Source organism: Acipenser ruthenus, chromosome 24 (genome assembly GCF_902713425.1).
Source record: "Acipenser ruthenus chromosome 24, fAciRut3.2 maternal haplotype, whole genome shotgun sequence".
Taxonomy (NCBI): domain Eukaryota; kingdom Metazoa; phylum Chordata; class Actinopteri; order Acipenseriformes; family Acipenseridae; genus Acipenser; species Acipenser ruthenus.
Genome location: NC_081212.1, coordinates 10,403,454 through 10,429,954, shown reverse-complemented (window position 1 = coordinate 10,429,954; position 26,501 = coordinate 10,403,454). Strand labels below are relative to the sequence as shown.

The window sequence follows — 26,501 nt, the reverse complement described above, 5'->3', positions numbered from 1 at the left end:
TCTACGAGAACCAGCAACATTTTGTGAGACCAGATAGTCGTCTTGTTCTGTACAGACCTGCGAATTCATGGAATTTGAAAACATTCCGCATTTTAACATGCATTTTAAGAAGAAGAGTCAGAGTATCAACATTGTCGTTTCTGTGAGTCAAGCAGCAGTCGAAGCCAAAACGTTGCAGAGTGCATTCTCACTCCGTTTAATATACAGTCAGACTTGCATTGACAATGCACCATGCACACTACAAATACATCGTTCTGGTCTGGGTGGCTGTTTACCTGGGGAGAATAAATACATACAGTGAAAAAAAGATGCCGTGCTGTGTTTCCACCCGGTTTCGAACCGGGGACCTTTCGCGTGTGAGGCGAACGTGATAACCACTACACTATGGAAACATGTTGCTTAACAAACGATCCGTGTGTTGCGCTCTAAGCATACAGTGCCGATTACCCATTTTGGATCCTGCAGTGCAAGGCAGTCTTCACTTAAAGCCCAGCTGAATGTAACAATGTACATGTGAAAGTTTCCATAGTGTAGTGGTTATCACGTTCGCCTAACACGCGAAAGGTCCCCGGTTCGAAACCGGGTGGAAACATGTGCTTGTTCGTTTTTTTGTTGCGGTCTTCTCCGCTCTCTGTGAGTCCAGCAGCAGACTGCGTCAAAAAGTTGCACTGAGAATTGATTGATTTATTTTATTTTATTAATGGGTGTTTCATTCGAGAAGCAGCTGTATCAGAGTGGCGCAGCGGAAGCGTGCTGAGCCTTATAACCCAGAGGTCGACGGAGCGAAACCGTCTTCTGTTAGCCTTTTTTTTCTTCTGTTGGCAAAGTAGTTGTTTTTAAAAGATGAACTCTAGTCAAAAGATATTGTATTATTTTTGCAACTACAGTCTGAATACTAAAATTGCCTTTGAAGAGAAGTTACATAATGTGCATGATATATCTGGGAGAAAGGAAAGCAATAGAACGGAGAGTTCCCATGACCTCCATGCATGGCTGTTTTCATGATATATTCATGTGCGTAAATTGTTTGGTAGGTTAACTCCCCAACCCCAAAACAGATTTCCGTGTTTCTTTTTCGTGTGTCACCACAACTTTAATGCTACTGCAAAAAAGCCAGATATCTATTAACATGGCTGGGGAGGCAAATTGATGTTTAGCTCTTTTAGTATTTGTCTAGAAGGTTTTCTCCGTGTCGAATGCCCCGTGTTTTGTAAAATGAAAGATGACGCGTTGTTAGCGTGCGCGTTCCGAATGCCTGCCAGCTGCATAGTAATATAATTGACACAACAGGAGAAACGGCCCCTAACCTTGTAAATACACTTGTATGTTATAAAGAGTAAAAAGATCAACTCAAATGTTGTGCCCAATCAGTAGAATACAAAACCAAACCCAGAATGTCAAAGCGTCAACATTTGTTCTGTTCTTTCAACTACATGATAGCAGACTCTGTGAGACTGTCAAAAATTGCCAGCGGCGACTATATTTCAAGTCACCACGGCGGGGTATTGGTTAAAGTTTTCAACTAGCAATAATCACGCCTCGGACAAACCTCATGGGCTATGATACTGCCACTGCGCAAAGCTACAGAACTTGGGATAACTAAATGCTACCCCCTACAGCAAAGACATTTGACTTGCCGGTGGGCAAGTTACTGCGATATAATACAGTACAGTTAAATGATCCCTCAAACGTAGAGGTTTATGTTATCGACACTGCAGCCTCACAATGCAACAGAGTCCACTTTTTTATTCCGATTATATATGAACTGAAGTGTAGACCGTCATTGCTTTGGTGCACATAGGAGTGATGGGATACCAAGATGCAAATCTATCTGTCTCGCTCTCTTGCATCTAACATAAGCAAACGTTATTTATTTTTTTTATATAATGGTCACTAGTTATAAGTCTCCCCATCCTACAATGTGGGGTTTCATTTTTCAATCCTTTTATCTGACAATTACCTCCACAAGTAAATAAATGAATTCGCATACAGGGAGTTGAACCCTGGTCACCTGGGTGAAAAAACGGGAATCGTAACCACTAGATCATATGGGAAATCGCTGCTTCTTGTTTGCTACCCGAAGCCAGCAGAGAAATGTGCAGGTCATTTTTTTACACTGCTGCCATCGAAAGGGCAAAACAATGAATCGAACCTGGATTGCTCATTTTAGACCGCTCCAAATGATTTGTTTAATGCAGTGTATTTTTCTTTTGCGATGTTTTGATTACTCCCCCCGTGACTTTCATTCTGATTTGGGCACCCCCTTTCGTGCACGGATTTGAAAAGCATAAACTTTAACTGCAATATTTGTACCTGTGATTCTGTAGGTATATGAATAAACTGACATCTGTCGAAACTCGGGATATAACCCGGGAAATTTAGATATTCAACCTAACGATCGCCCTCCTGAGCTTTGTCGGCATGAATGACATAGTTGATCAAACTCTTCTTTGTTCTACGAGAACCAGCAACATTTTGTGAGACCAGATAGTCGTCTTGTTCTGTACAGACCTGCGAATTCATGGAATTTGAAAACATTCCGCATTTTAACATGCATTTTAAGAAGAAGAGTCAGAGTATCAACATTGTCGTTTCTGTGAGTCAAGCAGCAGTCGAAGCCAAAACGTTGCAGAGTGCATTCTCACTCCGTTTAATATACAGTCAGACTTGCATTGACAATGCACCATGCACACTACAAATACATCGTTCTGGTCTGGGTGGCTGTTTACCTGGGGAGAATAAATACATACAGTGAAAAAAAGATGCCGTGCTGTGTTTCCACCCGGTTTCGAACCGGGGACCTTTCGCGTGTGAGGCGAACGTGATAACCACTACACTATGGAAACATGTTGCTTAACAAACGATCCGTGTGTTGCGCTCTAAGCATACAGTGCCGATTACCCATTTTGGATCCTGCAGTGCAAGGCAGTCTTCACTTAAAGCCCAGCTGAATGTAACAATGTACATGTGAAAGTTTCCATAGTGTAGTGGTTATCACGTTCGCCTAACACGCGAAAGGTCCCCGGTTCGAAACCGGGTGGAAACATGTGCTTGTTCGTTTTTTTGTTGCGGTCTTCTCCGCTCTCTGTGAGTCCAGCAGCAGACTGCGTCAAAAAGTTGCACTGAGAATTGATTGATTTATTTTATTTTATTAATGGGTGTTTCATTCGAGAAGCAGCTGTATCAGAGTGGCGCAGCGGAAGCGTGCTGAGCCTTATAACCCAGAGGTCGACGGAGCGAAACCGTCTTCTGTTAGCCTTTTTTTTTCTTCTGTTGGCAAAGTAGTTGTTTTTAAAAGATGAACTCTAGTCAAAAGATATTGTATTATTTTTGCAACTACAGTCTGAATACTAAAATTGCCTTTGAAGAGAAGTTACATAATGTGCATGATATATCTGGGAGAAAGGAAAGCAATAGAACGGAGAGTTCCCATGACCTCCATGCATGGCTGTTTTCATGATATATTCATGTGCGTAAATTGTTTGGTAGGTTAACTCCCCAACCCCAAAACAGATTTCCATGTTTCTTTTTCGTGTGTCACCACAACTTTAATGCTACTGCAAAAAAGCCAGATATCTATTAACATGGCTGGGGAGGCAAATTGATGTTTAGCTCTTTTAGTATTTGTCTAGAAGGTTTTCTCCGTGTCGAATGCCCCGTGTTTTGTAAAATGAAAGATGACGCGTTGTTAGCGTGCGCGTTCCGAATGCCTGCCAGCTGCATAGTAATATAATTGACACAACAGGAGAAACGGCCCCTAACCTTGTAAATACACTTGTATGTTATAAAGAGTAAAAAGATCAACTCAAATGTTGTGCCCAATCAGTAGAATACAAAACCAAACCCAGAATGTCAAAGCGTCAACATTTGTTCTGTTCTTTCAACTACATGATAGCAGACTCTGTGAGACTGTCAAAAATTGCCAGCGGCGACTATATTTCAAGTCACCACGGCGGGGTATTGGTTAAAGTTTTCAACTAGCAATAATCACGCCTCGGACAAACCTCATGGGCTATGATACTGCCACTGCGCAAAGCTACAGAACTTGGGATAACTAAATGCTACCCCCTACAGCAAAGACATTTGACTTGCCGGTGGGCAAGTTACTGCGATATAATACAGTACAGTTAAATGATCCCTCAAACGTAGAGGTTTATGTTATCGACACTGCAGCCTCACAATGCAACAGAGTCCACCTTTTTATTCCGATTATATATGAACTGAAGTGTAGACCGTCATTGCTTTGGTGCACATAGGAGTGATGGGATACCAAGATGCAAATCTATCTGTCTCGCTCTCTTGCATCTAACATAAGCAAACGTTATTTATTTTTTTTATATAATGGTCACTAGTTATAAGTCTCCCCATCCTACAATGTGGGGTTTCATTTTTCAATCCTTTTATCTGACAATTACCTCCACAAGTAAATAAATGAATTCGCATACAGGGAGTTGAACCCTGGTCACCTGGGTGAAAAAACGGGAATCGTAACCACTAGATCATATGGGAAATCGCTGCTTCTTGTTTGCTACCCGAAGCCAGCAGAGAAATGTGCAGGTCATTTTTTTACACTGCTGCCATCGAAAGGGCAAAACAATTAATCGAACCTGGATTGCTCATTTTAGACCGCTCCAAATGATTTGTTTAATGCAGTGTATTTTTCTTTTGCGATGTTTTGATTACTCCCCCCGTGACTTTCATTCTGATTTGGGCACCCCCTTTCGTGCACGGATTTGAAAAGCATAAACTTTAACTGCAATATTTGTACCTGTGATTCTGTAGGTATATGAATAAACTGACATCTGTCGAAACTCGGGATATAACCCGGGAAATTTAGATATTCAACCTAACGATCGCCCTCCTGAGCTTTGTCGGCATGAATGACATAGTTGATCAAACTCTTCTTTGTTCTACGAGAACCAGCAACATTTTGTGAGACCAGATAGTCGTCTTGTTCTGTACAGACCTGCGAATTCATGGAATTTGAAAACATTCCGCATTTTAACATGCATTTTAAGAAGAAGAGTCAGAGTATCAACATTGTCGTTTCTGTGAGTCAAGCAGCAGTCGAAGCCAAAACGTTGCAGAGTGCATTCTCACTCCGTTTAATATACAGTCAGACTTGCATTGACAATGCACCATGCACACTACAAATACATCGTTCTGGTCTGGGTGGCTGTTTACCTGGGGAGAATAAATACATACAGTGAAAAAAATATGCCGTGCTGTGTTTCCACCCGGTTTCGAACCGGGGACCTTTCGCGTGTGAGGCGAACGTGATAACCACTACACTATGGAAACATGTTGCTTAACAAACGATCCGTGTGTTGCGCTCTAAGCATACAGTGCCGATTACCCATTTTGGATCCTGCAGTGCAAGGCAGTCTTCACTTAAAGCCCAGCTGAATGTAACAATGTACATGTGAAAGTTTCCATAGTGTAGTGGTTATCACGTTCGCCTAACACGCGAAAGGTCCCCGGTTCGAAACCGGGTGGAAACATGTGCTTGTTCGTTTTTTTGTTGCGGTCTTCTCCGCTCTCTGTGAGTCCAGCAGCAGACTGCGTCAAAAAGTTGCACTGAGAATTGATTGATTTATTTTATTTTATTAATGGGTGTTTCATTCGAGAAGCAGCTGTATCAGAGTGGCGCAGCGGAAGCGTGCTGAGCCTTATAACCCAGAGGTCGACGGAGCGAAACCGTCTTCTGTTAGCCTTTTTTTTCTTCTGTTGGCAAAGTAGTTGTTTTTAAAAGATGAACTCTAGTCAAAAGATATTGTATTATTTTTGCAACTACAGTCTGAATACTAAAATTGCCTTTGAAGAGAAGTTACATAATGTGCATGATATATCTGGGAGAAAGGAAAGCAATAGAACGGAGAGTTCCCATGACCTCCATGCATGGCTGTTTTCATGATATATTCATGTGCGTAAATTGTTTGGTAGGTTAACTCCCCAACCCCAAAACAGATTTCCGTGTTTCTTTTTCGTGTGTCACCACAACTTTAATGCTACTGCAAAAAAGCCAGATATCTATTAACATGGCTGGGGAGGCAAATTGATGTTTAGCTCTTTTAGTATTTGTCTAGAAGGTTTTCTCCGTGTCGAGTGCCCCGTGTTTTGTAAAATGAAAGATGACGCGTTGTTAGCGTGCGCGTTCCGAATGCCTGCCAGCTGCATAGTAATATAATTGACACAACAGGAGAAACGGCCCCTAACCTTGTAAATACACTTGTATGTTATAAAGAGTAAAAAGATCAACTCAAATGTTGTGCCCAATCAGTAGAATACAAAACCAAACCCAGAATGTCAAAGCGTCAACATTTGTTCTGTTCTTTCAACTACATGATAGCAGACTCTGTGAGACTGTCAAAAATTGCCAGCGGCGACTATATTTCAAGTCACCACGGCGGGGTATTGGTTAAAGTTTTCAACTAGCAATAATCACGCCTCGGACAAACCTCATGGGCTATGATACTGCCACTGCGCAAAGCTACAGAACTTGGGATAACTAAATGCTACCCCCTACAGCAAAGACATTTGACTTGCCGGTGGGCAAGTTACTGCGATATAATACAGTACAGTTAAATGATCCCTCAAACGTAGAGGTTTATGTTATCGACACTGCAGCCTCACAATGCAACAGAGTCCACTTTTTTATTCCGATTATATATGAACTGAAGTGTAGACCGTCATTGCTTTGGTGCACATAGGAGTGATGGGATACCAAGATGCAAATCTATCTGTCTCGCTCTCTTGCATCTAACATAAGCAAACGTTATTTATTTTTTTTATATAATGGTCACTAGTTATAAGTCTCCCCATCCTACAATGTGGGGTTTCATTTTTCAATCCTTTTATCTGACAATTACCTCCACAAGTAAATAAATGAATTCGCATACAGGGAGTTGAACCCTGGTCACCTGGGTGAAAAAACGGGAATCGTAACCACTAGATCATATGGGAAATCGCTGCTTCTTGTTTGCTACCCGAAGCCAGCAGAGAAATGTGCAGGTCATTTTTTTACACTGCTGCCATCGAAAGGGCAAAACAATGAATCGAACCTGGATTGCTCATTTTAGACCGCTCCAAATGATTTGTTTAATGCAGTGTATTTTTCTTTTGCGATGTTTTGATTACTCCCCCCGTGACTTTCATTCTGATTTGGGCACCCCCTTTCGTGCACGGATTTGAAAAGCATAAACTTTAACTGCAATATTTGTACCTGTGATTCTGTAGGTATATGAATAAACTGACATCTGTCGAAACTCGGGATATAACCCGGGAAATTTAGATATTCAACCTAACGATCGCCCTCCTGAGCTTTGTCGGCATGAATGACATAGTTGATCAAACTCTTCTTTGTTCTACGAGAACCAGCAACATTTTGTGAGACCAGATAGTCGTCTTGTTCTGTACAGACCTGCGAATTCATGGAATTTGAAAACATTCCGCATTTTAACATGCATTTTAAGAAGAAGAGTCAGAGTATCAACATTGTCGTTTCTGTGAGTCAAGCAGCAGTCGAAGCCAAAACGTTGCAGAGTGCATTCTCACTCCGTTTAATATACAGTCAGACTTGCATTGACAATGCACCATGCACACTACAAATACATCGTTCTGGTCTGGGTGGCTGTTTACCTGGGGAGAATAAATACATACAGTGAAAAAAAGATGCCGTGCTGTGTTTCCACCCGGTTTCGAACCGGGGACCTTTCGCGTGTGAGGCGAACGTGATAACCACTACACTATGGAAACATGTTGCTTAACAAACGATCCGTGTGTTGCGCTCTAAGCATACAGTGCCGATTACCCATTTTGGATCCTGCAGTGCAAGGCAGTCTTCACTTAAAGCCCAGCTGAATGTAACAATGTACATGTGAAAGTTTCCATAGTGTAGTGGTTATCACGTTCGCCTAACACGCGAAAGGTCCCCGGTTCGAAACCGGGTGGAAACATGTGCTTGTTCGTTTTTTTGTTGCGGTCTTCTCCGCTCTCTGTGAGTCCAGCAGCAGACTGCGTCAAAAAGTTGCACTGAGAATTGATTGATTTATTTTATTTTATTAATGGGTGTTTCATTCGAGAAGCAGCTGTATCAGAGTGGCGCAGCGGAAGCGTGCTGAGCCTTATAACCCAGAGGTCGACGGAGCGAAACCGTCTTCTGTTAGCCTTTTTTTTCTTCTGTTGGCAAAGTAGTTGTTTTTAAAAGATGAACTCTAGTCAAAAGATATTGTATTATTTTTGCAACTACAGTCTGAATACTAAAATTGCCTTTGAAGAGAAGTTACATAATGTGCATGATATATCTGGGAGAAAGGAAAGCAATAGAACGGAGAGTTCCCATGACCTCCATGCATGGCTGTTTTCATGATATATTCATGTGCGTAAATTGTTTGGTAGGTTAACTCCCCAACCCCAAAACAGATTTCCGTGTTTCTTTTTCGTGTGTCACCACAACTTTAATGCTACTGCAAAAAAGCCAGATATCTATTAACATGGCTGGGGAGGCAAATTGATGTTTAGCTCTTTTAGTATTTGTCTAGAAGGTTTTCTCCGTGTCGAATGCCCCGTGTTTTGTAAAATGAAAGATGACGCGTTGTTAGCGTGCGCGTTCCGAATGCCTGCCAGCTGCATAGTAATATAATTGACACAACAGGAGAAACGGCCCCTAACCTTGTAAATACACTTGCATGTTATAAAGAGTAAAAAGATCAACTCAAATGTTGTGCCCAATCAGTAGAATACAAAACCAAACCCAGAATGTCAAAGCGTCAACATTTGTTCTGTTCTTTCAACTACATGATAGCAGACTCTGTGAGACTGTCAAAAATTGCCAGCGGCGACTATATTTCAAGTCACCACGGCGGGGTATTGGTTAAAGTTTTCAACTAGCAATAATCACGCCTCGGACAAACCTCATGGGCTATGATACTGCCACTGCGCAAAGCTACAGAACTTGGGATAACTAAATGCTACCCCCTACAGCAAAGACATTTGACTTGCCGGTGGGCAAGTTACTGCGATATAATACAGTACAGTTAAATGATCCCTCAAACGTAGAGGTTTATGTTATCGACACTGCAGCCTCACAATGCAACAGAGTCCACTTTTTTATTCCGATTATATATGAACTGAAGTGTAGACCGTCATTGCTTTGGTGCACATAGGAGTGATGGGATACCAAGATGCAAATCTATCTGTCTCGCTCTCTTGCATCTAACATAAGCAAACGTTATTTATTTTTTTTATATAATGGTCACTAGTTATAAGTCTCCCCATCCTACAATGTGGGGTTTCATTTTTCAATCCTTTTATCTGACAATTACCTCCACAAGTAAATAAATGAATTCGCATACAGGGAGTTGAACCCTGGTCACCTGGGTGAAAAAACGGGAATCGTAACCACTAGATCATATGGGAAATCGCTGCTTCTTGTTTGCTACCCGAAGCCAGCAGAGAAATGTGCAGGTCATTTTTTTACACTGCTGCCATCGAAAGGGCAAAACAATGAATCGAACCTGGATTGCTCATTTTAGACCGCTCCAAATGATTTGTTTAATGCAGTGTATTTTTCTTTTGCGATGTTTTGATTACTCCCCCCGTGACTTTCATTCTGATTTGGGCACCCCCTTTCGTGCACGGATTTGAAAAGCATAAACTTTAACTGCAATATTTGTACCTGTGATTCTGTAGGTATATGAATAAACTGACATCTGTCGAAACTCGGGATATAACCCGGGAAATTTAGATATTCAACCTAACGATCGCCCTCCTGAGCTTTGTCGGCATGAATGACATAGTTGATCAAACTCTTCTTTGTTCTACGAGAACCAGCAACATTTTGTGAGACCAGATAGTCGTCTTGTTCTGTACAGACCTGCGAATTCATGGAATTTGAAAACATTCCGCATTTTAACATGCATTTTAAGAAGAAGAGTCAGAGTATCAACATTGTCGTTTCTGTGAGTCAAGCAGCAGTCGAAGCCAAAACGTTGCAGAGTGCATTCTCACTCCGTTTAATATACAGTCAGACTTGCATTGACAATGCACCATGCACACTACAAATACATCGTTCTGGTCTGGGTGGCTGTTTACCTGGGGAGAATAAATACATACAGTGAAAAAAAGATGCCGTGCTGTGTTTCCACCCGGTTTCGAACCGGGGACCTTTCGCGTGTGAGGCGAACGTGATAACCACTACACTATGGAAACATGTTGCTTAACAAACGATCCGTGTGTTGCGCTCTAAGCATACAGTGCCGATTACCCATTTTGGATCCTGCAGTGCAAGGCAGTCTTCACTTAAAGCCCAGCTGAATGTAACAATGTACATGTGAAAGTTTCCATAGTGTAGTGGTTATCACGTTCGCCTAACACGCGAAAGGTCCCCGGTTCGAAACCGGGTGGAAACATGTGCTTGTTCGTTTTTTTGTTGCGGTCTTCTCCGCTCTCTGTGAGTCCAGCAGCAGACTGCGTCAAAAAGTTGCACTGAGAATTGATTGATTTATTTTATTTTATTAATGGGTGTTTCATTCGAGAAGCAGCTGTATCAGAGTGGCGCAGCGGAAGCGTGCTGAGCCTTATAACCCAGAGGTCGACGGAGCGAAACCGTCTTCTGTTAGCCTTTTTTTTCTTCTGTTGGCAAAGTAGTTGTTTTTAAAAGATGAACTCTAGTCAAAAGATATTGTATTATTTTTGCAACTACAGTCTGAATACTAAAATTGCCTTTGAAGAGAAGTTACATAATGTGCATGATATATCTGGGAGAAAGGAAAGCAATAGAACGGAGAGTTCCCATGACCTCCATGCATGGCTGTTTTCATGATATATTCATGTGCGTAAATTGTTTGGTAGGTTAACTCCCCAACCCCAAAACAGATTTCCGTGTTTCTTTTTCGTGTGTCACCACAACTTTAATGCTACTGCAAAAAAGCCAGATATCTATTAACATGGCTGGGGAGGCAAATTGATGTTTAGCTCTTTTAGTATTTGTCTAGAAGGTTTTCTCCGTGTCGAATGCCCCGTGTTTTGTAAAATGAAAGATGACGCGTTGTTAGCGTGCGCGTTCCGAATGCCTGCCAGCTGCATAGTAATATAATTGACACAACAGGAGAAACGGCCCCTAACCTTGTAAATACACTTGTATGTTATAAAGAGTAAAAAGATCAACTCAAATGTTGTGCCCAATCAGTAGAATACAAAACCAAACCCAGAATGTCAAAGCGTCAACATTTGTTCTGTTCTTTCAACTACATGATAGCAGACTCTGTGAGACTGTCAAAAATTGCCAGCGGCGACTATATTTCAAGTCACCACGGCGGGGTATTGGTTAAAGTTTTCAACTAGCAATAATCACGCCTCGGACAAACCTCATGGGCTATGATACTGCCACTGCGCAAAGCTACAGAACTTGGGATAACTAAATGCTACCCCCTACAGCAAAGACATTTGACTTGCCGGTGGGCAAGTTACTGCGATATAATACAGTACAGTTAAATGATCCCTCAAACGTAGAGGTTTATGTTATCGACACTGCAGCCTCACAATGCAACAGAGTCCACTTTTTTATTCCGATTATATATGAACTGAAGTGTAGACCGTCATTGCTTTGGTGCACATAGGAGTGATGGGATACCAAGATGCAAATCTATCTGTCTCGCTCTCTTGCATCTAACATAAGCAAACGTTATTTATTTTTTTTATATAATGGTCACTAGTTATAAGTCTCCCCATCCTACAATGTGGGGTTTCATTTTTCAATCCTTTTATCTGACAATTACCTCCACAAGTAAATAAATGAATTCGCATACAGGGAGTTGAACCCTGGTCACCTGGGTGAAAAAACGGGAATCGTAACCACTAGATCATATGGGAAATCGCTGCTTCTTGTTTGCTACCCGAAGCCAGCAGAGAAATGTGCAGGTCATTTTTTTACACTGCTGCCATCGAAAGGGCAAAACAATGAATCGAACCTGGATTGCTCATTTTAGACCGCTCCAAATGATTTGTTTAATGCAGTGTATTTTTCTTTTGCGATGTTTTGATTACTCCCCCCGTGACTTTCATTCTGATTTGGGCACCCCCTTTCGTGCACGGATTTGAAAAGCATAAACTTTAACTGCAATATTTGTACCTGTGATTCTGTAGGTATATGAATAAACTGACATCTGTCGAAACTCGGGATATAACCCGGGAAATTTAGATATTCAACCTAACGATCGCCCTCCTGAGCTTTGTCGGCATGAATGACATAGTTGATCAAACTCTTCTTTGTTCTACGAGAACCAGCAACATTTTGTGAGACCAGATAGTCGTCTTGTTCTGTACAGACCTGCGAATTCATGGAATTTGAAAACATTCCGCATTTTAACATGCATTTTAAGAAGAAGAGTCAGAGTATCAACATTGTCGTTTCTGTGAGTCAAGCAGCAGTCGAAGCCAAAACGTTGCAGAGTGCATTCTCACTCCGTTTAATATACAGTCAGACTTGCATTGACAATGCACCATGCACACTACAAATACATCGTTCTGGTCTGGGTGGCTGTTTACCTGGGGAGAATAAATACATACAGTGAAAAAAAGATGCCGTGCTGTGTTTCCACCCGGTTTCGAACCGGGGACCTTTCGCGTGTGAGGCGAACGTGATAACCACTACACTATGGAAACATGTTGCTTAACAAACGATCCGTGTGTTGCGCTCTAAGCATACAGTGCCGATTACCCATTTTGGATCCTGCAGTGCAAGGCAGTCTTCACTTAAAGCCCAGCTGAATGTAACAATGTACATGTGAAAGTTTCCATAGTGTAGTGGTTATCACGTTCGCCTAACACGCGAAAGGTTCCCGGTTCGAAACCGGGTGGAAACATGTGCTTGTTCGTTTTTTTGTTGCGGTCTTCTCCGCTCTCTGTGAGTCCAGCAGCAGACTGCGTCAAAAAGTTGCACTGAGAATTGATTGATTTATTTTATTTTATTAATGGGTGTTTCATTCGAGAAGCAGCTGTATCAGAGTGGCGCAGCGGAAGCGTGCTGAGCCTTATAACCCAGAGGTCGACGGAGCGAAACCGTCTTCTGTTAGCCTTTTTTTTCTTCTGTTGGCAAAGTAGTTGTTTTTAAAAGATGAACTCTAGTCAAAAGATATTGTATTATTTTTGCAACTACAGTCTGAATACTAAAATTGCCTTTGAAGAGAAGTTACATAATGTGCATGATATATCTGGGAGAAAGGAAAGCAATAGAACGGAGAGTTCCCATGACCTCCATGCATGGCTGTTTTCATGATATATTCATGTGCGTAAATTGTTTGGTAGGTTAACTCCCCAACCCCAAAACAGATTTCCATGTTTCTTTTTCGTGTGTCACCACAACTTTAATGCTACTGCAAAAAAGCCAGATATCTATTAACATGGCTGGGGAGGCAAATTGATGTTTAGCTCTTTTAGTATTTGTCTAGAAGGTTTTCTCCGTGTCGAATGCCCCGTGTTTTGTAAAATGAAAGATGACGCGTTGTTAGCGTGCGCGTTCCGAATGCCTGCCAGCTGCATAGTAATATAATTGACACAACAGGAGAAACGGCCCCTAACCTTGTAAATACACTTGTATGTTATAAAGAGTAAAAAGATCAACTCAAATGTTGTGCCCAATCAGTAGAATACAAAACCAAACCCAGAATGTCAAAGCGTCAACATTTGTTCTGTTTTTTCAACTACATGATAGCAGACTCTGTGAGACTGTCAAAAATTGCCAGCGGCGACTATATTTCAAGTCACCACGGCGGGGTATTGGTTAAAGTTTTCAACTAGCAATAATCACGCCTCGGACAAACCTCATGGGCTATGATACTGCCACTGCGCAAAGCTACAGAACTTGGGATAACTAAATGCTACCCCCTACAGCAAAGACATTTGACTTGCCGGTGGGCAAGTTACTGCGATATAATACAGTACAGTTAAATGATCCCTCAAACGTAGAGGTTTATGTTATCGACACTGCAGCCTCACAATGCAACAGAGTCCACTTTTTTATTCCGATTATATATGAACTGAAGTGTAGACCGTCATTGCTTTGGTGCACATAGGAGTGATGGGATACCAAGATGCAAATCTATCTGTCTCGCTCTCTTGCATCTAACATAAGCAAACGTTATTTATTTTTTTTATATAATGGTCACTAGTTATAAGTCTCCCCATCCTACAATGTGGGGTTTCATTTTTCAATCCTTTTATCTGACAATTACCTCCACAAGTAAATAAATGAATTCGCATACAGGGAGTTGAACCCTGGTCACCTGGGTGAAAAAACGGGAATCGTAACCACTAGATCATATGGGAAATCACTGCTTCTTGTTTGCTACCCGAAGCCAGCAGAGAAATGTGCAGGTCATTTTTTTACACTGCTGCCATCGAAAGGGCAAAACAATGAATCGAACCTGGATTGCTCATTTTAGACCGCTCCAAATGATTTGTTTAATGCAGTGTATTTTTCTTTTGCGATGTTTTGATTACTCCCCCCGTGACTTTCATTCTGATTTGGGCACCCCCTTTCGTGCACGGATTTGAAAAGCATAAACTTTAACTGCAATATTTGTACCTGTGATTCTGTAGGTATATGAATAAACTGACATCTGTCGAAACTCGGGATATAACCCGGGAAATTTAGATATTCAACCTAACGATCGCCCTCCTGAGCTTTGTCGGCATGAATGACATAGTTGATCAAACTCTTCTTTGTTCTACGAGAACCAGCAACATTTTGTGAGACCAGATAGTCGTCTTGTTCTGTACAGACCTGCGAATTCATGGAATTTGAAAACATTCCGCATTTTAACATGCATTTTAAGAAGAAGAGTCAGAGTATCAACATTGTCGTTTCTGTGAGTCAAGCAGCAGTCGAAGCCAAAACGTTGCAGAGTGCATTCTCACTCCGTTTAATATACAGTCAGACTTGCATTGACAATGCACCATGCACACTACAAATACATCGTTCTGGTCTGGGTGGCTGTTTACCTGGGGAGAATAAATACATACAGTGAAAAAAAGATGCCGTGCTGTGTTTCCACCCGGTTTCGAACCGGGGACCTTTCGCGTGTGAGGCGAACGTGATAACCACTACACTATGGAAACATGTTGCTTAACAAACGATCCGTGTGTTGCGCTCTAAGCATACAGTGCCGATTACCCATTTTGGATCCTGCAGTGCAAGGCAGTCTTCACTTAAAGCCCAGCTGAATGTAACAATGTACATGTGAAAGTTTCCATAGTGTAGTGGTTATCACGTTCGCCTAACACGCGAAAGGTCCCCGGTTCGAAACCGGGTGGAAACATGTGCTTGTTCGTTTTTTTGTTGCGGTCTTCTCCGCTCTCTGTGAGTCCAGCAGCAGACTGCGTCAAAAAGTTGCACTGAGAATTGATTGATTTATTTTATTTTATTAATGGGTGTTTCATTCGAGAAGCAGCTGTATCAGAGTGGCGCAGCGGAAGCGTGCTGAGCCTTATAACCCAGAGGTCGACGGAGCGAAACCGTCTTCTGTTAGCCTTTTTTTTTCTTCTGTTGGCAAAGTAGTTGTTTTTAAAAGATGAACTCTAGTCAAAAGATATTGTATTATTTTTGCAACTACAGTCTGAATACTAAAATTGCCTTTGAAGAGAAGTTACATAATGTGCATGATATATCTGGGAGAAAGGAAAGCAATAGAACGGAGAGTTCCCATGACCTCCATGCATGGCTGTTTTCATGATATATTCATGTGCGTAAATTGTTTGGTAGGTTAACTCCCCAACCCCAAAACAGATTTCCATGTTTCTTTTTCGTGTGTCACCACAACTTTAATGCTACTGCAAAAAAGCCAGATATCTATTAACATGGCTGGGGAGGCAAATTGATGTTTAGCTCTTTTAGTATTTGTCTAGAAGGTTTTCTCCGTGTCGAATGCCCCGTGTTTTGTAAAATGAAAGATGACGCGTTGTTAGCGTGCGCGTTCCGAATGCCTGCCAGCTGCATAGTAATATAATTGACACAACAGGAGAAACGGCCCCTAACCTTGTATGTTATAAAGAGTAAAAAGATCAACTCAAATGTTGTGCCCAATCAGTAGAATACAAAACCAAACCCAGAATGTCAAAGCGTCAACATTTGTTCTGTTCTTTCAACTACATGATAGCAGACTCTGTGAGACTGTCAAAAATTGCCAGCGGCGACTATATTTCAAGTCACCACGGCGGGGTATTGGTTAAAGTTTTCAACTAGCAATAATCACGCCTCGGACAAACCTCATGGGCTATGATACTGCCACTGCGCAAAGCTACAGAACTTGGGATAACTAAATGCTACCCCCTACAGCAAAGACATTTGACTTGCCGGTGGGCAAGTTACTGCGATATAATACAGTACAGTTAAATGATCCCTCAAACGTAGAGGTTTATGTTATCGACACTGCAGCCTCACAATGCAACAGAGTCCACTTTTTTATTCCGATTATATATGAACTGAAGTGTAGACCGTCATTGCTTTGGTGCACATAGGAGTGATGGGATACCAAGATGCAAATCTATCTGTCTCGCTCTCTTGCATCTAACATAAGCAAACGTTATTTATTTTTTTTATATAATGGTCACTAGTTATAAGTCTCCCCATCCTACAATGTGGGGTTTCATTTTTCAATCCTTTTATCTGACAATTACCTCCACAAGTAAATAAATGAATTCGCATACAGGGAGTTGAACCCTGGTCACCTGGGTGAAAAAACGGGAATCGTAACCACTAGATCATATGGGAAATCACTGCTTCTTGTTTGCTACCCGAAGCCAGCAGAGAAATGTGCAGGTCATTTTTTTACACTGCTGCCATCGAAAGGGCAAAACAATGAATCGAACCTGGATTGCTCATTTTAGACCGCTCCAAATGATTTGTTTAATGCAGTGTATTTTTCTTTTGCGATGTTTTGATTACTCCCCCCGTGACTTTCATTCTGATTTGGGCACCCCCTTTCGTGCACGGATTTGAAAAGCATAAACTTTAACTGCAATATTTGTACCTGTGATTCTGTAGGTATATGAATAAACTGACATCTGTCGAAACTCGGGATATAACCCGGGAAATTTAGATATTCAACCTAACGATCGCCCTCCTGAGCTTTGTCGGCATGAATGACATAGTTGATCAAACTCTTCTTTGTTCTACGAGAACCAGCAACATTTTGTGAGACCAGATAGTCGTCTTGTTCTGTACAGACCTGCGAATTCATGGAATTTGAAAACATTCCGCATTTTAACATGCATTTTAAGAAGAAGAGTCAGAGTATCAACATTGTCGTTTCTGTGAGTCAAGCAGCAGTCGAAGCCAAAACGTTGCAGAGTGCATTCTCACTCCGTTTAATATACAGTCAGACTTGCATTGACAATGCACCATGCACACTACAAATACATCGTTCTGGTCTGGGTGGCTGTTTACCTGGGGAGAATAAATACATACAGTGAAAAAAAGATGCCGTGCTGTGTTTCCACCCGGTTTCGAACCGGGGACCTTTCGCGTGTGAGGCGAACGTGATAACCACTACACTATGGAAACATGTTGCTTAACAAACGATCCGTGTGTTGCGCTCTAAGCATACAGTGCCGATTACCCATTTTGGATCCTGCAGTGCAAGGCAGTCTTCACTTAAAGCCCAGCTGAATGTAACAATGTACATGTGAAAGTTTCCATAGTGTAGTGGTTATCACGTTCGCCTAACACGCGAAAGGTCCCCGGTTCGAAACCGGGTGGAAACATGTGCTTGTTCGTTTTTTTGTTGCGGTCTTCTCCGCTCTCTGTGAGTCCAGCAGCAGACTGCGTCAAAAAGTTGCACTGAGAATTGATTGATTTATTTTATTTTATTAATGGGTGTTTCATTCGAGAAGCAGCTGTATCAGAGTGGCGCAGCGGAAGCGTGCTGAGCCTTATAACCCAGAGGTCGACGGAGCGAAACCGTCTTCTGTTAGCCTTTTTTTTTCTTCTGTTGGCAAAGTAGTTGTTTTTAAAAGATGAACTCTAGTCAAAAGATATTGTATTATTTTTGCAACTACAGTCTGAATACTAAAATTGCCTTTGAAGAGAAGTTACATAATGTGCATGATATATCTGGGAGAAAGGAAAGCAATAGAACGGAGAGTTCCCATGACCTCCATGCATGGCTGTTTTCATGATATATTCATGTGCGTAAATTGTTTGGTAGGTTAACTCCCCAACCCCAAAACAGATTTCCATGTTTCTTTTTCGTGTGTCACCACAACTTTAATGCTACTGCAAAAAAGCCAGATATCTATTAACATGGCTGGGGAGGCAAATTGATGTTTAGCTCTTTTAGTATTTGTCTAGAAGGTTTTCTCCGTGTCGAATGCCCCGTGTTTTGTAAAATGAAAGATGACGCGTTGTTAGCGTGCGCGTTCCGAATGCCTGCCAGCTGCATAGTAATATAATTGACACAACAGGAGAAACGGCCCCTAACCTTGTAAATACACTTGTATGTTATAAAGAGTAAAAAGATCAACTCAAATGTTGTGCCCAATCAGTAGAATACAAAACCAAACCCAGAATGTCAAAGCGTCAACATTTGTTCTGTTCTTTCAACTACATGATAGCAGACTCTGTGAGACTGTCAAAAATTGCCAGCGGCGACTATATTTCAAGTCACCACGGCGGGGTATTGGTTAAAGTTTTCAACTAGCAATAATCACGCCTCGGACAAACCTCATGGGCTATGATACTGCCACTGCGCAAAGCTACAGAACTTGGGATAACTAAATGCTACCCCCTACAGCAAAGACATTTGACTTGCCGGTGGGCAAGTTACTGCGATATAATACAGTACAGTTAAATGATCCCTCAAACGTAGAGGTTTATGTTATCGACACTGCAGCCTCACAATGCAACAGAGTCCACCTTTTTATTCCGATTATATATGAACTGAAGTGTAGACCGTCATTGCTTTGGTGCACATAGGAGTGATGGGATACCAAGATGCAAATCTATCTGTCTCGCTCTCTTGCATCTAACATAAGCAAACGTTATTTATTTTTTTTATATAATGGTCACTAGTTATAAGTCTCCCCATCCTACAATGTGGGGTTTCATTTTTCAATCCTTTTATCTGACAATTACCTCCACAAGTAAATAAATGAATTCGCATACAGGGAGTTGAACCCTGGTCACCTGGGTGAAAAAACGGGAATCGTAACCACTAGATCATATGGGAAATCACTGCTTCTTGTTTGCTACCCGAAGCCAGCAGAGAAATGTGCAGGTCATTTTTTTACACTGCTGCCATCGAAAGGGCAAAACAATGAATCGAACCTGGATTGCTCATTTTAGACCGCTCCAAATGATTTGTTTAATGCAGTGTATTTTTCTTTTGCGATGTTTTGATTACTCCCCCCGTGACTTTCATTCTGATTTGGGCACCCCCTTTCGTGCACGGATTTGAAAAGCATAAACTTTAACTGCAATATTTGTACCTGTGATTCTGTAGGTATATGAATAAACTGACATCTGTCGAAACTCGGGATATAACCCGGGAAATTTAGATATTCAACCTAACGATCGCCCTCCTGAGCTTTGTCGGCATGAATGACATAGTTGATCAAACTCTTCTTTGTTCTACGAGAACCAGCAACATTTTGTGAGACCAGATAGTCGTCTTGTTCTGTACAGACCTGCGAATTCATGGAATTTGAAAACATTCCGCATTTTAACATGCATTTTAAGAAGAAGAGTCAGAGTATCAACATTGTCGTTTCTGTGAGTCAAGCAGCAGTCGAAGCCAAAACGTTGCAGAGTGCATTCTCACTCCGTTTAATATACAGTCAGACTTGCATTGACAATGCACCATGCACACTACAAATACATCGTTCTGGTCTGGGTGGCTGTTTACCTGGGGAGAATAAATACATACAGTGAAAAAAAGATGCCGTGCTGTGTTTCCACCCGGTTTCGAACCGGGGACCTTTCGCGTGTGAGGCGAACGTGATAACCACTACACTATGGAAACATGTTGCTTAACAAACGATCCGTGTGTTGCGCTCTAAGCATACAGTGCCGATTACCCATTTTGGATCCTGCAGTGCAAGGCAGTCTTCACTTAAAGCCCAGCTGAATGTAACAATGTACATGTGAAAGTTTCCATAGTGTAGTGGTTATCACGTTCGCCTAACACGCGAAAGGTTCCCGGTTCGAAACCGGGTGGAAACATGTGCTTGTTCGTTTTTTTGTTGCGGTCTTCTCCGCTCTCTGTGAGTCCAGCAGCAGACTGCGTCAAAAAGTTGCACTGAGAATTGATTGATTTATTTTATTTTATTAATGGGTGTTTCATTCGAGAAGCAGCTGTATCAGAGTGGCGCAGCGGAAGCGTGCTGAGCCTTATAACCCAGAGGTCGACGGAGCGAAACCGTCTTCTGTTAGCCTTTTTTTTCTTCTGTTGGCAAAGTAGTTGTTTTTAAAAGATGAACTCTAGTCAAAAGATATTGTATTATTTTTGCAACTACAGTCTGAATACTAAAATTGCCTTTGAAGAGAAGTTACATAATGTGCATGATATATCTGGGAGAAAGGAAAGCAATAGAACGGAGAGTTCCCATGACCTCCATGCATGGCTGTTTTCATGATATATTCATGTGCGTAAATTGTTTGGTAGGTTAACTCCCCAACCCCAAAACAGATTTCCATGTTTCTTTTTCGTGTGTCACCACAACTTTAATGCTACTGCAAAAAAGCCAGATATCTATTAACATGGCTGGGGAGGCAAATTGATGTTTAGCTCTTTTAGTATTTGTCTAGAAGGTTTTCTCCGTGTCGAATGCCCCGTGTTTTGTAAAATGAAAGATGACGCGTTGTTAGCGTGCGCGTTCCGAATGCCTGCCAGCTGCATAGTAATATAATTGACACAACAGGAGAAACGGCCCCTAACCTTGTAAATACACTTGTATGTTATAAAGAGTAAAAAGATCAACTCAAATGTTGTGCCCAATCAGTAGAATACAAAACCAAACCCAGAATGTCAAAGCGTCAACATTTGTTCTGTTTTTTCAACTACATGATAGCAGACTCTGTGAGACTGTCAAAAATTGCCAGCGGCGACTATATTTCAAGTCACCACGGCGGGGTATTGGTTAAAGTTTTCAACTAGCAATAATCACGCCTCGGACAAACCTCATGGGCTATGATACTGCCACTGCGCAAAGCTACAGAACTTGGGATAACTAAATGCTACCCCCTACAGCAAAGACATTTGACTTGCCGGTGGGCAAGTTACTGCGATATAATACAGTACAGTTAAATGATCCCTCAAACGTAGAGGTTTATGTTATCGACACTGCAGCCTCACAATGCAACAGAGTCCACTTTTTTATTCCGATTATATATGAACTGAAGTGTAGACCGTCATTGCTTTGGTGCACATAGGAGTGATGGGATACCAAGATGCAAATCTATCTGTCTCGCTCTCTTGCATCTAACATAAGCAAACGTTATTTATTTTTTTTATATAATGGTCACTAGTTATAAGTCTCCCCATCCTACAATGTGGGGTTTCATTTTTCAATCCTTTTATCTGACAATTACCTCCACAAGTAAATAAATGAATTCGCATACAGGGAGTTGAACCCTGGTCACCTGGGTGAAAAAACGGGAATCGTAACCACTAGATCATATGGGAAATCACTGCTTCTTGTTTGCTACCCGAAGCCAGCAGAGAAATGTGCAGGTCATTTTTTTACACTGCTGCCATCGAAAGGGCAAAACAATGAATCGAACCTGGATTGCTCATTTTAGACCGCTCCAAATGATTTGTTTAATGCAGTGTATTTTTCTTTTGCGATGTTTTGATTACTCCCCCCGTGACTTTCATTCTGATTTGGGCACCCCCTTTCGTGCACGGATTTGAAAAGCATAAACTTTAACTGCAATATTTGTACCTGTGATTCTGTAGGTATATGAATAAACTGACATCTGTCGAAACTCGGGATATAACCCGGGAAATTTAGATATTCAACCTAACGATCGCCCTCCTGAGCTTTGTCGGCATGAATGACATAGTTGATCAAACTCTTCTTTGTTCTACGAGAACCAGCAACATTTTGTGAGACCAGATAGTCGTCTTGTTCTGTACAGACCTGCGAATTCATGGAATTTGAAAACATTCCGCATTTTAACATGCATTTTAAGAAGAAGAGTCAGAGTATCAACATTGTCGTTTCTGTGAGTCAAGCAGCAGTCGAAGCCAAAACGTTGCAGAGTGCATTCTCACTCCGTTTAATATACAGTCAGACTTGCATTGACAATGCACCATGCACACTACAAATACATCGTTCTGGTCTGGGTGGCTGTTTACCTGGGGAGAATAAATACATACAGTGAAAAAAAGATGCCGTGCTGTGTTTCCACCCGGTTTCGAACCGGGGACCTTTCGCGTGTGAGGCGAACGTGATAACCACTACACTATGGAAACATGTTGCTTAACAAACGATCCGTGTGTTGCGCTCTAAGCATACAGTGCCGATTACCCATTTTGGATCCTGCAGTGCAAGGCAGTCTTCACTTAAAGCCCAGCTGAATGTAACAATGTACATGTGAAAGTTTCCATAGTGTAGTGGTTATCACGTTCGCCTAACACGCGAAAGGTCCCCGGTTCGAAACCGGGTGGAAACATGTGCTTGTTCGTTTTTTTGTTGCGGTCTTCTCCGCTCTCTGTGAGTCCAGCAGCAGACTGCGTCAAAAAGTTGCACTGAGAATTGATTGATTTATTTTATTTTATTAATGGGTGTTTCATTCGAGAAGCAGCTGTATCAGAGTGGCGCAGCGGAAGCGTGCTGAGCCTTATAACCCAGAGGTCGACGGAGCGAAACCGTCTTCTGTTAGCCTTTTTTTTTCTTCTGTTGGCAAAGTAGTTGTTTTTAAAAGATGAACTCTAGTCAAAAGATATTGTATTATTTTTGCAACTACAGTCTGAATACTAAAATTGCCTTTGAAGAGAAGTTACATAATGTGCATGATATATCTGGGAGAAAGGAAAGCAATAGAACGGAGAGTTCCCATGACCTCCATGCATGGCTGTTTTCATGATATATTCATGTGCGTAAATTGTTTGGTAGGTTAACTCCCCAACCCCAAAACAGATTTCCATGTTTCTTTTTCGTGTGTCACCACAACTTTAATGCTACTGCAAAAAAGCCAGATATCTATTAACATGGCTGGGGAGGCAAATTGATGTTTAGCTCTTTTAGTATTTGTCTAGAAGGTTTTCTCCGTGTCGAATGCCCCGTGTTTTGTAAAATGAAAGATGACGCGTTGTTAGCGTGCGCGTTCCGAATGCCTGCCAGCTGCATAGTAATATAATTGACACAACAGGAGAAACGGCCCCTAACCTTGTATGTTATAAAGAGTAAAAAGATCAACTCAAATGTTGTGCCCAATCAGTAGAATACAAAACCAAACCCAGAATGTCAAAGCGTCAACATTTGTTCTGTTCTTTCAACTACATGATAGCAGACTCTGTGAGACTGTCAAAAATTGCCAGCGGCGACTATATTTCAAGTCACCACGGCGGGGTATTGGTTAAAGTTTTCAACTAGCAATAATCACGCCTCGGACAAACCTCATGGGCTATGATACTGCCACTGCGCAAAGCTACAGAACTTGGGATAACTAAATGCTACCCCCTACAGCAAAGACATTTGACTTGCCGGTGGGCAAGTTACTGCGATATAATACAGTACAGTTAAATGATCCCTCAAACGTAGAGGTTTATGTTATCGACACTGCAGCCTCACAATGCAACAGAGTCCACTTTTTTATTCCGATTATATATGAACTGAAGTGTAGACCGTCATTGCTTTGGTGCACATAGGAGTGATGGGATACCAAGATGCAAATCTATCTGTCTCGCTCTCTTGCATCTAACATAAGCAAACGTTATTTATTTTTTTTATATAATGGTCACTAGTTATAAGTCTCCCCATCCTACAATGTGGGGTTTCATTTTTCAATCCTTTTATCTGACAATTACCTCCACAAGTAAATAAATGAATTCGCATACAGGGAGTTGAACCCTGGTCACCTGGGTGAAAAAACGGGAATCGTAACCACTAGATCATATGGGAAATCACTGCTTCTTGTTTGCTACCCGAAGCCAGCAGAGAAATGTGCAGGTCATTTTTTTACACTGCTGCCATCGAAAGGGCAAAACAATGAATCGAACCTGGATTGCTCATTTTAGACCGCTCCAAATGATTTGTTTAATGCAGTGTATTTTTCTTTTGCGATGTTTTGATTACTCCCCCCGTGACTTTCATTCTGATTTGGGCACCCCCTTTCGTGCACGGATTTGAAAAGCATAAACTTTAACTGCAATATTTGTACCTGTGATTCTGTAGGTATATGAATAAACTGACATCTGTCGAAACTCGGGATATAACCCGGGAAATTTAGATATTCAACCTAACGATCGCCCTCCTGAGCTTTGTCGGCATGAATGACATAGTTGATCAAACTCTTCTTTGTTCTACGAGAACCAGCAACATTTTGTGAGACCAGATAGTCGTCTTGTTCTGTACAGACCTGCGAATTCATGGAATTTGAAAACATTCCGCATTTTAACATGCATTTTAAGAAGAAGAGTCAGAGTATCAACATTGTCGTTTCTGTGAGTCAAGCAGCAGTCGAAGCCAAAACGTTGCAGAGTGCATTCTCACTCCGTTTAATATACAGTCAGACTTGCATTGACAATGCACCATGCACACTACAAATACATCGTTCTGGTCTGGGTGGCTGTTTACCTGGGGAGAATAAATACATACAGTGAAAAAAAGATGCCGTGCTGTGTTTCCACCCGGTTTCGAACCGGGGACCTTTCGCGTGTGAGGCGAACGTGATAACCACTACACTATGGAAACATGTTGCTTAACAAACGATCCGTGTGTTGCGCTCTAAGCATACAGTGCCGATTACCCATTTTGGATCCTGCAGTGCAAGGCAGTCTTCACTTAAAGCCCAGCTGAATGTAACAATGTACATGTGAAAGTTTCCATAGTGTAGTGGTTATCACGTTCGCCTAACACGCGAAAGGTCCCCGGTTCGAAACCGGGTGGAAACATGTGCTTGTTCGTTTTTTTGTTGCGGTCTTCTCCGCTCTCTGTGAGTCCAGCAGCAGACTGCGTCAAAAAGTTGCACTGAGAATTGATTGATTTATTTTATTTTATTAATGGGTGTTTCATTCGAGAAGCAGCTGTATCAGAGTGGCGCAGCGGAAGCGTGCTGAGCCTTATAACCCAGAGGTCGACGGAGCGAAACCGTCTTCTGTTAGCCTTTTTTTTTCTTCTGTTGGCAAAGTAGTTGTTTTTAAAAGATGAACTCTAGTCAAAAGATATTGTATTATTTTTGCAACTACAGTCTGAATACTAAAATTGCCTTTGAAGAGAAGTTACATAATGTGCATGATATATCTGGGAGAAAGGAAAGCAATAGAACGGAGAGTTCCCATGACCTCCATGCATGGCTGTTTTCATGATATATTCATGTGCGTAAATTGTTTGGTAGGTTAACTCCCCAACCCCAAAACAGATTTCCATGTTTCTTTTTCGTGTGTCACCACAACTTTAATGCTACTGCAAAAAAGCCAGATATCTATTAACATGGCTGGGGAGGCAAATTGATGTTTAGCTCTTTTAGTATTTGTCTAGAAGGTTTTCTCCGTGTCGAATGCCCCGTGTTTTGTAAAATGAAAGATGACGCGTTGTTAGCGTGCGCGTTCCGAATGCCTGCCAGCTGCATAGTAATATAATTGACACAACAGGAGAAACGGCCCCTAACCTTGTAAATACACTTGTATGTTATAAAGAGTAAAAAGATCAACTCAAATGTTGTGCCCAATCAGTAGAATACAAAACCAAACCCAGAATGTCAAAGCGTCAACATTTGTTCTGTTCTTTCAACTACATGATAGCAGACTCTGTGAGACTGTCAAAAATTGCCAGCGGCGACTATATTTCAAGTCACCACGGCGGGGTATTGGTTAAAGTTTTCAACTAGCAATAATCACGCCTCGGACAAACCTCATGGGCTATGATACTGCCACTGCGCAAAGCTACAGAACTTGGGATAACTAAATGCTACCCCCTACAGCAAAGACATTTGACTTGCCGGTGGGCAAGTTACTGCGATATAATACAGTACAGTTAAATGATCCCTCAAACGTAGAGGTTTATGTTATCGACACTGCAGCCTCACAATGCAACAGAGTCCACCTTTTTATTCCGATTATATATGAACTGAAGTGTAGACCGTCATTGCTTTGGTGCACATAGGAGTGATGGGATACCAAGATGCAAATCTATCTGTCTCGCTCTCTTGCATCTAACATAAGCAAACGTTATTTATTTTTTTTATATAATGGTCACTAGTTATAAGTCTCCCCATCCTACAATGTGGGGTTTCATTTTTCAATCCTTTTATCTGACAATTACCTCCACAAGTAAATAAATGA

The 26,501-nt window shown here is 41.6% G+C and overlaps 44 non-coding genes across 44 annotated transcripts; 22 read left to right on the top strand and 22 right to left on the bottom strand.

Moving 5' to 3' along the window:
• Positions 1-319: 319 nt before the first annotated feature.
• trnav-cac (transfer RNA valine (anticodon CAC)) lies at positions 320-392 on the bottom strand. The gene has a single exon. It is a non-coding gene; the product is annotated as a tRNA-Val (tRNA).
• A 127-nt stretch (positions 393-519) lies between these two features.
• Positions 520-592, top strand: trnav-aac (transfer RNA valine (anticodon AAC)). The gene has a single exon. It is a non-coding gene; the product is annotated as a tRNA-Val (tRNA).
• A 555-nt stretch (positions 593-1,147) lies between these two features.
• Positions 1,148-1,204, top strand: LOC131700918 (U7 small nuclear RNA). The gene has a single exon (XR_009308727.1). It is a non-coding gene; the product is annotated as a U7 small nuclear RNA (small nuclear RNA).
• A 239-nt stretch (positions 1,205-1,443) lies between these two features.
• On the bottom strand, positions 1,444-1,583 carry LOC131700723 (U4 spliceosomal RNA). The gene has a single exon (XR_009308530.1). It is a non-coding gene; the product is annotated as a U4 spliceosomal RNA (small nuclear RNA).
• Positions 1,584-2,773: 1,190 nt separating this feature from the next.
• On the bottom strand, positions 2,774-2,846 carry trnav-cac (transfer RNA valine (anticodon CAC)). The gene has a single exon. It is a non-coding gene; the product is annotated as a tRNA-Val (tRNA).
• A 127-nt stretch (positions 2,847-2,973) lies between these two features.
• Positions 2,974-3,046, top strand: trnav-aac (transfer RNA valine (anticodon AAC)). Its single transcript has one exon. It is a non-coding gene; the product is annotated as a tRNA-Val (tRNA).
• Positions 3,047-3,602: 556 nt separating this feature from the next.
• On the top strand, positions 3,603-3,659 carry LOC131700917 (U7 small nuclear RNA). The gene has a single exon (XR_009308726.1). It is a non-coding gene; the product is annotated as a U7 small nuclear RNA (small nuclear RNA).
• Positions 3,660-3,898: 239 nt separating this feature from the next.
• LOC131700722 (U4 spliceosomal RNA) lies at positions 3,899-4,038 on the bottom strand. Its single transcript, XR_009308529.1, has one exon. It is a non-coding gene; the product is annotated as a U4 spliceosomal RNA (small nuclear RNA).
• Positions 4,039-5,228: 1,190 nt separating this feature from the next.
• trnav-cac (transfer RNA valine (anticodon CAC)) lies at positions 5,229-5,301 on the bottom strand. Its single transcript has one exon. It is a non-coding gene; the product is annotated as a tRNA-Val (tRNA).
• A 127-nt stretch (positions 5,302-5,428) lies between these two features.
• trnav-aac (transfer RNA valine (anticodon AAC)) lies at positions 5,429-5,501 on the top strand. The gene has a single exon. It is a non-coding gene; the product is annotated as a tRNA-Val (tRNA).
• Positions 5,502-6,056: 555 nt separating this feature from the next.
• LOC131700980 (U7 small nuclear RNA) lies at positions 6,057-6,113 on the top strand. Its single transcript, XR_009308789.1, has one exon. It is a non-coding gene; the product is annotated as a U7 small nuclear RNA (small nuclear RNA).
• A 239-nt stretch (positions 6,114-6,352) lies between these two features.
• LOC131700721 (U4 spliceosomal RNA) lies at positions 6,353-6,492 on the bottom strand. The gene has a single exon (XR_009308528.1). It is a non-coding gene; the product is annotated as a U4 spliceosomal RNA (small nuclear RNA).
• Positions 6,493-7,682: 1,190 nt separating this feature from the next.
• On the bottom strand, positions 7,683-7,755 carry trnav-cac (transfer RNA valine (anticodon CAC)). The gene has a single exon. It is a non-coding gene; the product is annotated as a tRNA-Val (tRNA).
• A 127-nt stretch (positions 7,756-7,882) lies between these two features.
• trnav-aac (transfer RNA valine (anticodon AAC)) lies at positions 7,883-7,955 on the top strand. Its single transcript has one exon. It is a non-coding gene; the product is annotated as a tRNA-Val (tRNA).
• A 555-nt stretch (positions 7,956-8,510) lies between these two features.
• Positions 8,511-8,567, top strand: LOC131700916 (U7 small nuclear RNA). Its single transcript, XR_009308725.1, has one exon. It is a non-coding gene; the product is annotated as a U7 small nuclear RNA (small nuclear RNA).
• Positions 8,568-8,806: 239 nt separating this feature from the next.
• On the bottom strand, positions 8,807-8,946 carry LOC131700720 (U4 spliceosomal RNA). The gene has a single exon (XR_009308526.1). It is a non-coding gene; the product is annotated as a U4 spliceosomal RNA (small nuclear RNA).
• A 1,190-nt stretch (positions 8,947-10,136) lies between these two features.
• Positions 10,137-10,209, bottom strand: trnav-cac (transfer RNA valine (anticodon CAC)). Its single transcript has one exon. It is a non-coding gene; the product is annotated as a tRNA-Val (tRNA).
• A 127-nt stretch (positions 10,210-10,336) lies between these two features.
• trnav-aac (transfer RNA valine (anticodon AAC)) lies at positions 10,337-10,409 on the top strand. Its single transcript has one exon. It is a non-coding gene; the product is annotated as a tRNA-Val (tRNA).
• A 555-nt stretch (positions 10,410-10,964) lies between these two features.
• Positions 10,965-11,021, top strand: LOC131700915 (U7 small nuclear RNA). Its single transcript, XR_009308724.1, has one exon. It is a non-coding gene; the product is annotated as a U7 small nuclear RNA (small nuclear RNA).
• A 239-nt stretch (positions 11,022-11,260) lies between these two features.
• Positions 11,261-11,400, bottom strand: LOC131700718 (U4 spliceosomal RNA). Its single transcript, XR_009308524.1, has one exon. It is a non-coding gene; the product is annotated as a U4 spliceosomal RNA (small nuclear RNA).
• Positions 11,401-12,590: 1,190 nt separating this feature from the next.
• trnav-cac (transfer RNA valine (anticodon CAC)) lies at positions 12,591-12,663 on the bottom strand. The gene has a single exon. It is a non-coding gene; the product is annotated as a tRNA-Val (tRNA).
• A 127-nt stretch (positions 12,664-12,790) lies between these two features.
• On the top strand, positions 12,791-12,863 carry trnav-aac (transfer RNA valine (anticodon AAC)). Its single transcript has one exon. It is a non-coding gene; the product is annotated as a tRNA-Val (tRNA).
• Positions 12,864-13,418: 555 nt separating this feature from the next.
• Positions 13,419-13,475, top strand: LOC131700914 (U7 small nuclear RNA). The gene has a single exon (XR_009308723.1). It is a non-coding gene; the product is annotated as a U7 small nuclear RNA (small nuclear RNA).
• A 239-nt stretch (positions 13,476-13,714) lies between these two features.
• LOC131700717 (U4 spliceosomal RNA) lies at positions 13,715-13,854 on the bottom strand. Its single transcript, XR_009308523.1, has one exon. It is a non-coding gene; the product is annotated as a U4 spliceosomal RNA (small nuclear RNA).
• Positions 13,855-15,044: 1,190 nt separating this feature from the next.
• Positions 15,045-15,117, bottom strand: trnav-cac (transfer RNA valine (anticodon CAC)). Its single transcript has one exon. It is a non-coding gene; the product is annotated as a tRNA-Val (tRNA).
• A 127-nt stretch (positions 15,118-15,244) lies between these two features.
• Positions 15,245-15,317, top strand: trnav-aac (transfer RNA valine (anticodon AAC)). The gene has a single exon. It is a non-coding gene; the product is annotated as a tRNA-Val (tRNA).
• A 556-nt stretch (positions 15,318-15,873) lies between these two features.
• Positions 15,874-15,930, top strand: LOC131700913 (U7 small nuclear RNA). The gene has a single exon (XR_009308722.1). It is a non-coding gene; the product is annotated as a U7 small nuclear RNA (small nuclear RNA).
• Positions 15,931-16,157: 227 nt separating this feature from the next.
• On the bottom strand, positions 16,158-16,297 carry LOC131700715 (U4 spliceosomal RNA). The gene has a single exon (XR_009308522.1). It is a non-coding gene; the product is annotated as a U4 spliceosomal RNA (small nuclear RNA).
• Positions 16,298-17,487: 1,190 nt separating this feature from the next.
• Positions 17,488-17,560, bottom strand: trnav-cac (transfer RNA valine (anticodon CAC)). The gene has a single exon. It is a non-coding gene; the product is annotated as a tRNA-Val (tRNA).
• Positions 17,561-17,687: 127 nt separating this feature from the next.
• trnav-aac (transfer RNA valine (anticodon AAC)) lies at positions 17,688-17,760 on the top strand. The gene has a single exon. It is a non-coding gene; the product is annotated as a tRNA-Val (tRNA).
• Positions 17,761-18,316: 556 nt separating this feature from the next.
• LOC131700912 (U7 small nuclear RNA) lies at positions 18,317-18,373 on the top strand. Its single transcript, XR_009308721.1, has one exon. It is a non-coding gene; the product is annotated as a U7 small nuclear RNA (small nuclear RNA).
• Positions 18,374-18,612: 239 nt separating this feature from the next.
• Positions 18,613-18,752, bottom strand: LOC131700714 (U4 spliceosomal RNA). The gene has a single exon (XR_009308521.1). It is a non-coding gene; the product is annotated as a U4 spliceosomal RNA (small nuclear RNA).
• A 1,190-nt stretch (positions 18,753-19,942) lies between these two features.
• On the bottom strand, positions 19,943-20,015 carry trnav-cac (transfer RNA valine (anticodon CAC)). The gene has a single exon. It is a non-coding gene; the product is annotated as a tRNA-Val (tRNA).
• A 127-nt stretch (positions 20,016-20,142) lies between these two features.
• On the top strand, positions 20,143-20,215 carry trnav-aac (transfer RNA valine (anticodon AAC)). Its single transcript has one exon. It is a non-coding gene; the product is annotated as a tRNA-Val (tRNA).
• Positions 20,216-20,770: 555 nt separating this feature from the next.
• Positions 20,771-20,827, top strand: LOC131700911 (U7 small nuclear RNA). Its single transcript, XR_009308720.1, has one exon. It is a non-coding gene; the product is annotated as a U7 small nuclear RNA (small nuclear RNA).
• Positions 20,828-21,066: 239 nt separating this feature from the next.
• Positions 21,067-21,206, bottom strand: LOC131700713 (U4 spliceosomal RNA). Its single transcript, XR_009308520.1, has one exon. It is a non-coding gene; the product is annotated as a U4 spliceosomal RNA (small nuclear RNA).
• Positions 21,207-22,396: 1,190 nt separating this feature from the next.
• On the bottom strand, positions 22,397-22,469 carry trnav-cac (transfer RNA valine (anticodon CAC)). The gene has a single exon. It is a non-coding gene; the product is annotated as a tRNA-Val (tRNA).
• Positions 22,470-22,596: 127 nt separating this feature from the next.
• trnav-aac (transfer RNA valine (anticodon AAC)) lies at positions 22,597-22,669 on the top strand. Its single transcript has one exon. It is a non-coding gene; the product is annotated as a tRNA-Val (tRNA).
• Positions 22,670-23,225: 556 nt separating this feature from the next.
• LOC131700909 (U7 small nuclear RNA) lies at positions 23,226-23,282 on the top strand. The gene has a single exon (XR_009308718.1). It is a non-coding gene; the product is annotated as a U7 small nuclear RNA (small nuclear RNA).
• Positions 23,283-23,509: 227 nt separating this feature from the next.
• LOC131700712 (U4 spliceosomal RNA) lies at positions 23,510-23,649 on the bottom strand. The gene has a single exon (XR_009308519.1). It is a non-coding gene; the product is annotated as a U4 spliceosomal RNA (small nuclear RNA).
• A 1,190-nt stretch (positions 23,650-24,839) lies between these two features.
• trnav-cac (transfer RNA valine (anticodon CAC)) lies at positions 24,840-24,912 on the bottom strand. The gene has a single exon. It is a non-coding gene; the product is annotated as a tRNA-Val (tRNA).
• A 127-nt stretch (positions 24,913-25,039) lies between these two features.
• Positions 25,040-25,112, top strand: trnav-aac (transfer RNA valine (anticodon AAC)). The gene has a single exon. It is a non-coding gene; the product is annotated as a tRNA-Val (tRNA).
• A 556-nt stretch (positions 25,113-25,668) lies between these two features.
• LOC131700908 (U7 small nuclear RNA) lies at positions 25,669-25,725 on the top strand. Its single transcript, XR_009308717.1, has one exon. It is a non-coding gene; the product is annotated as a U7 small nuclear RNA (small nuclear RNA).
• A 239-nt stretch (positions 25,726-25,964) lies between these two features.
• LOC131700711 (U4 spliceosomal RNA) lies at positions 25,965-26,104 on the bottom strand. The gene has a single exon (XR_009308518.1). It is a non-coding gene; the product is annotated as a U4 spliceosomal RNA (small nuclear RNA).
• Between the last annotated feature and the right edge of the window lie 397 nt (positions 26,105-26,501).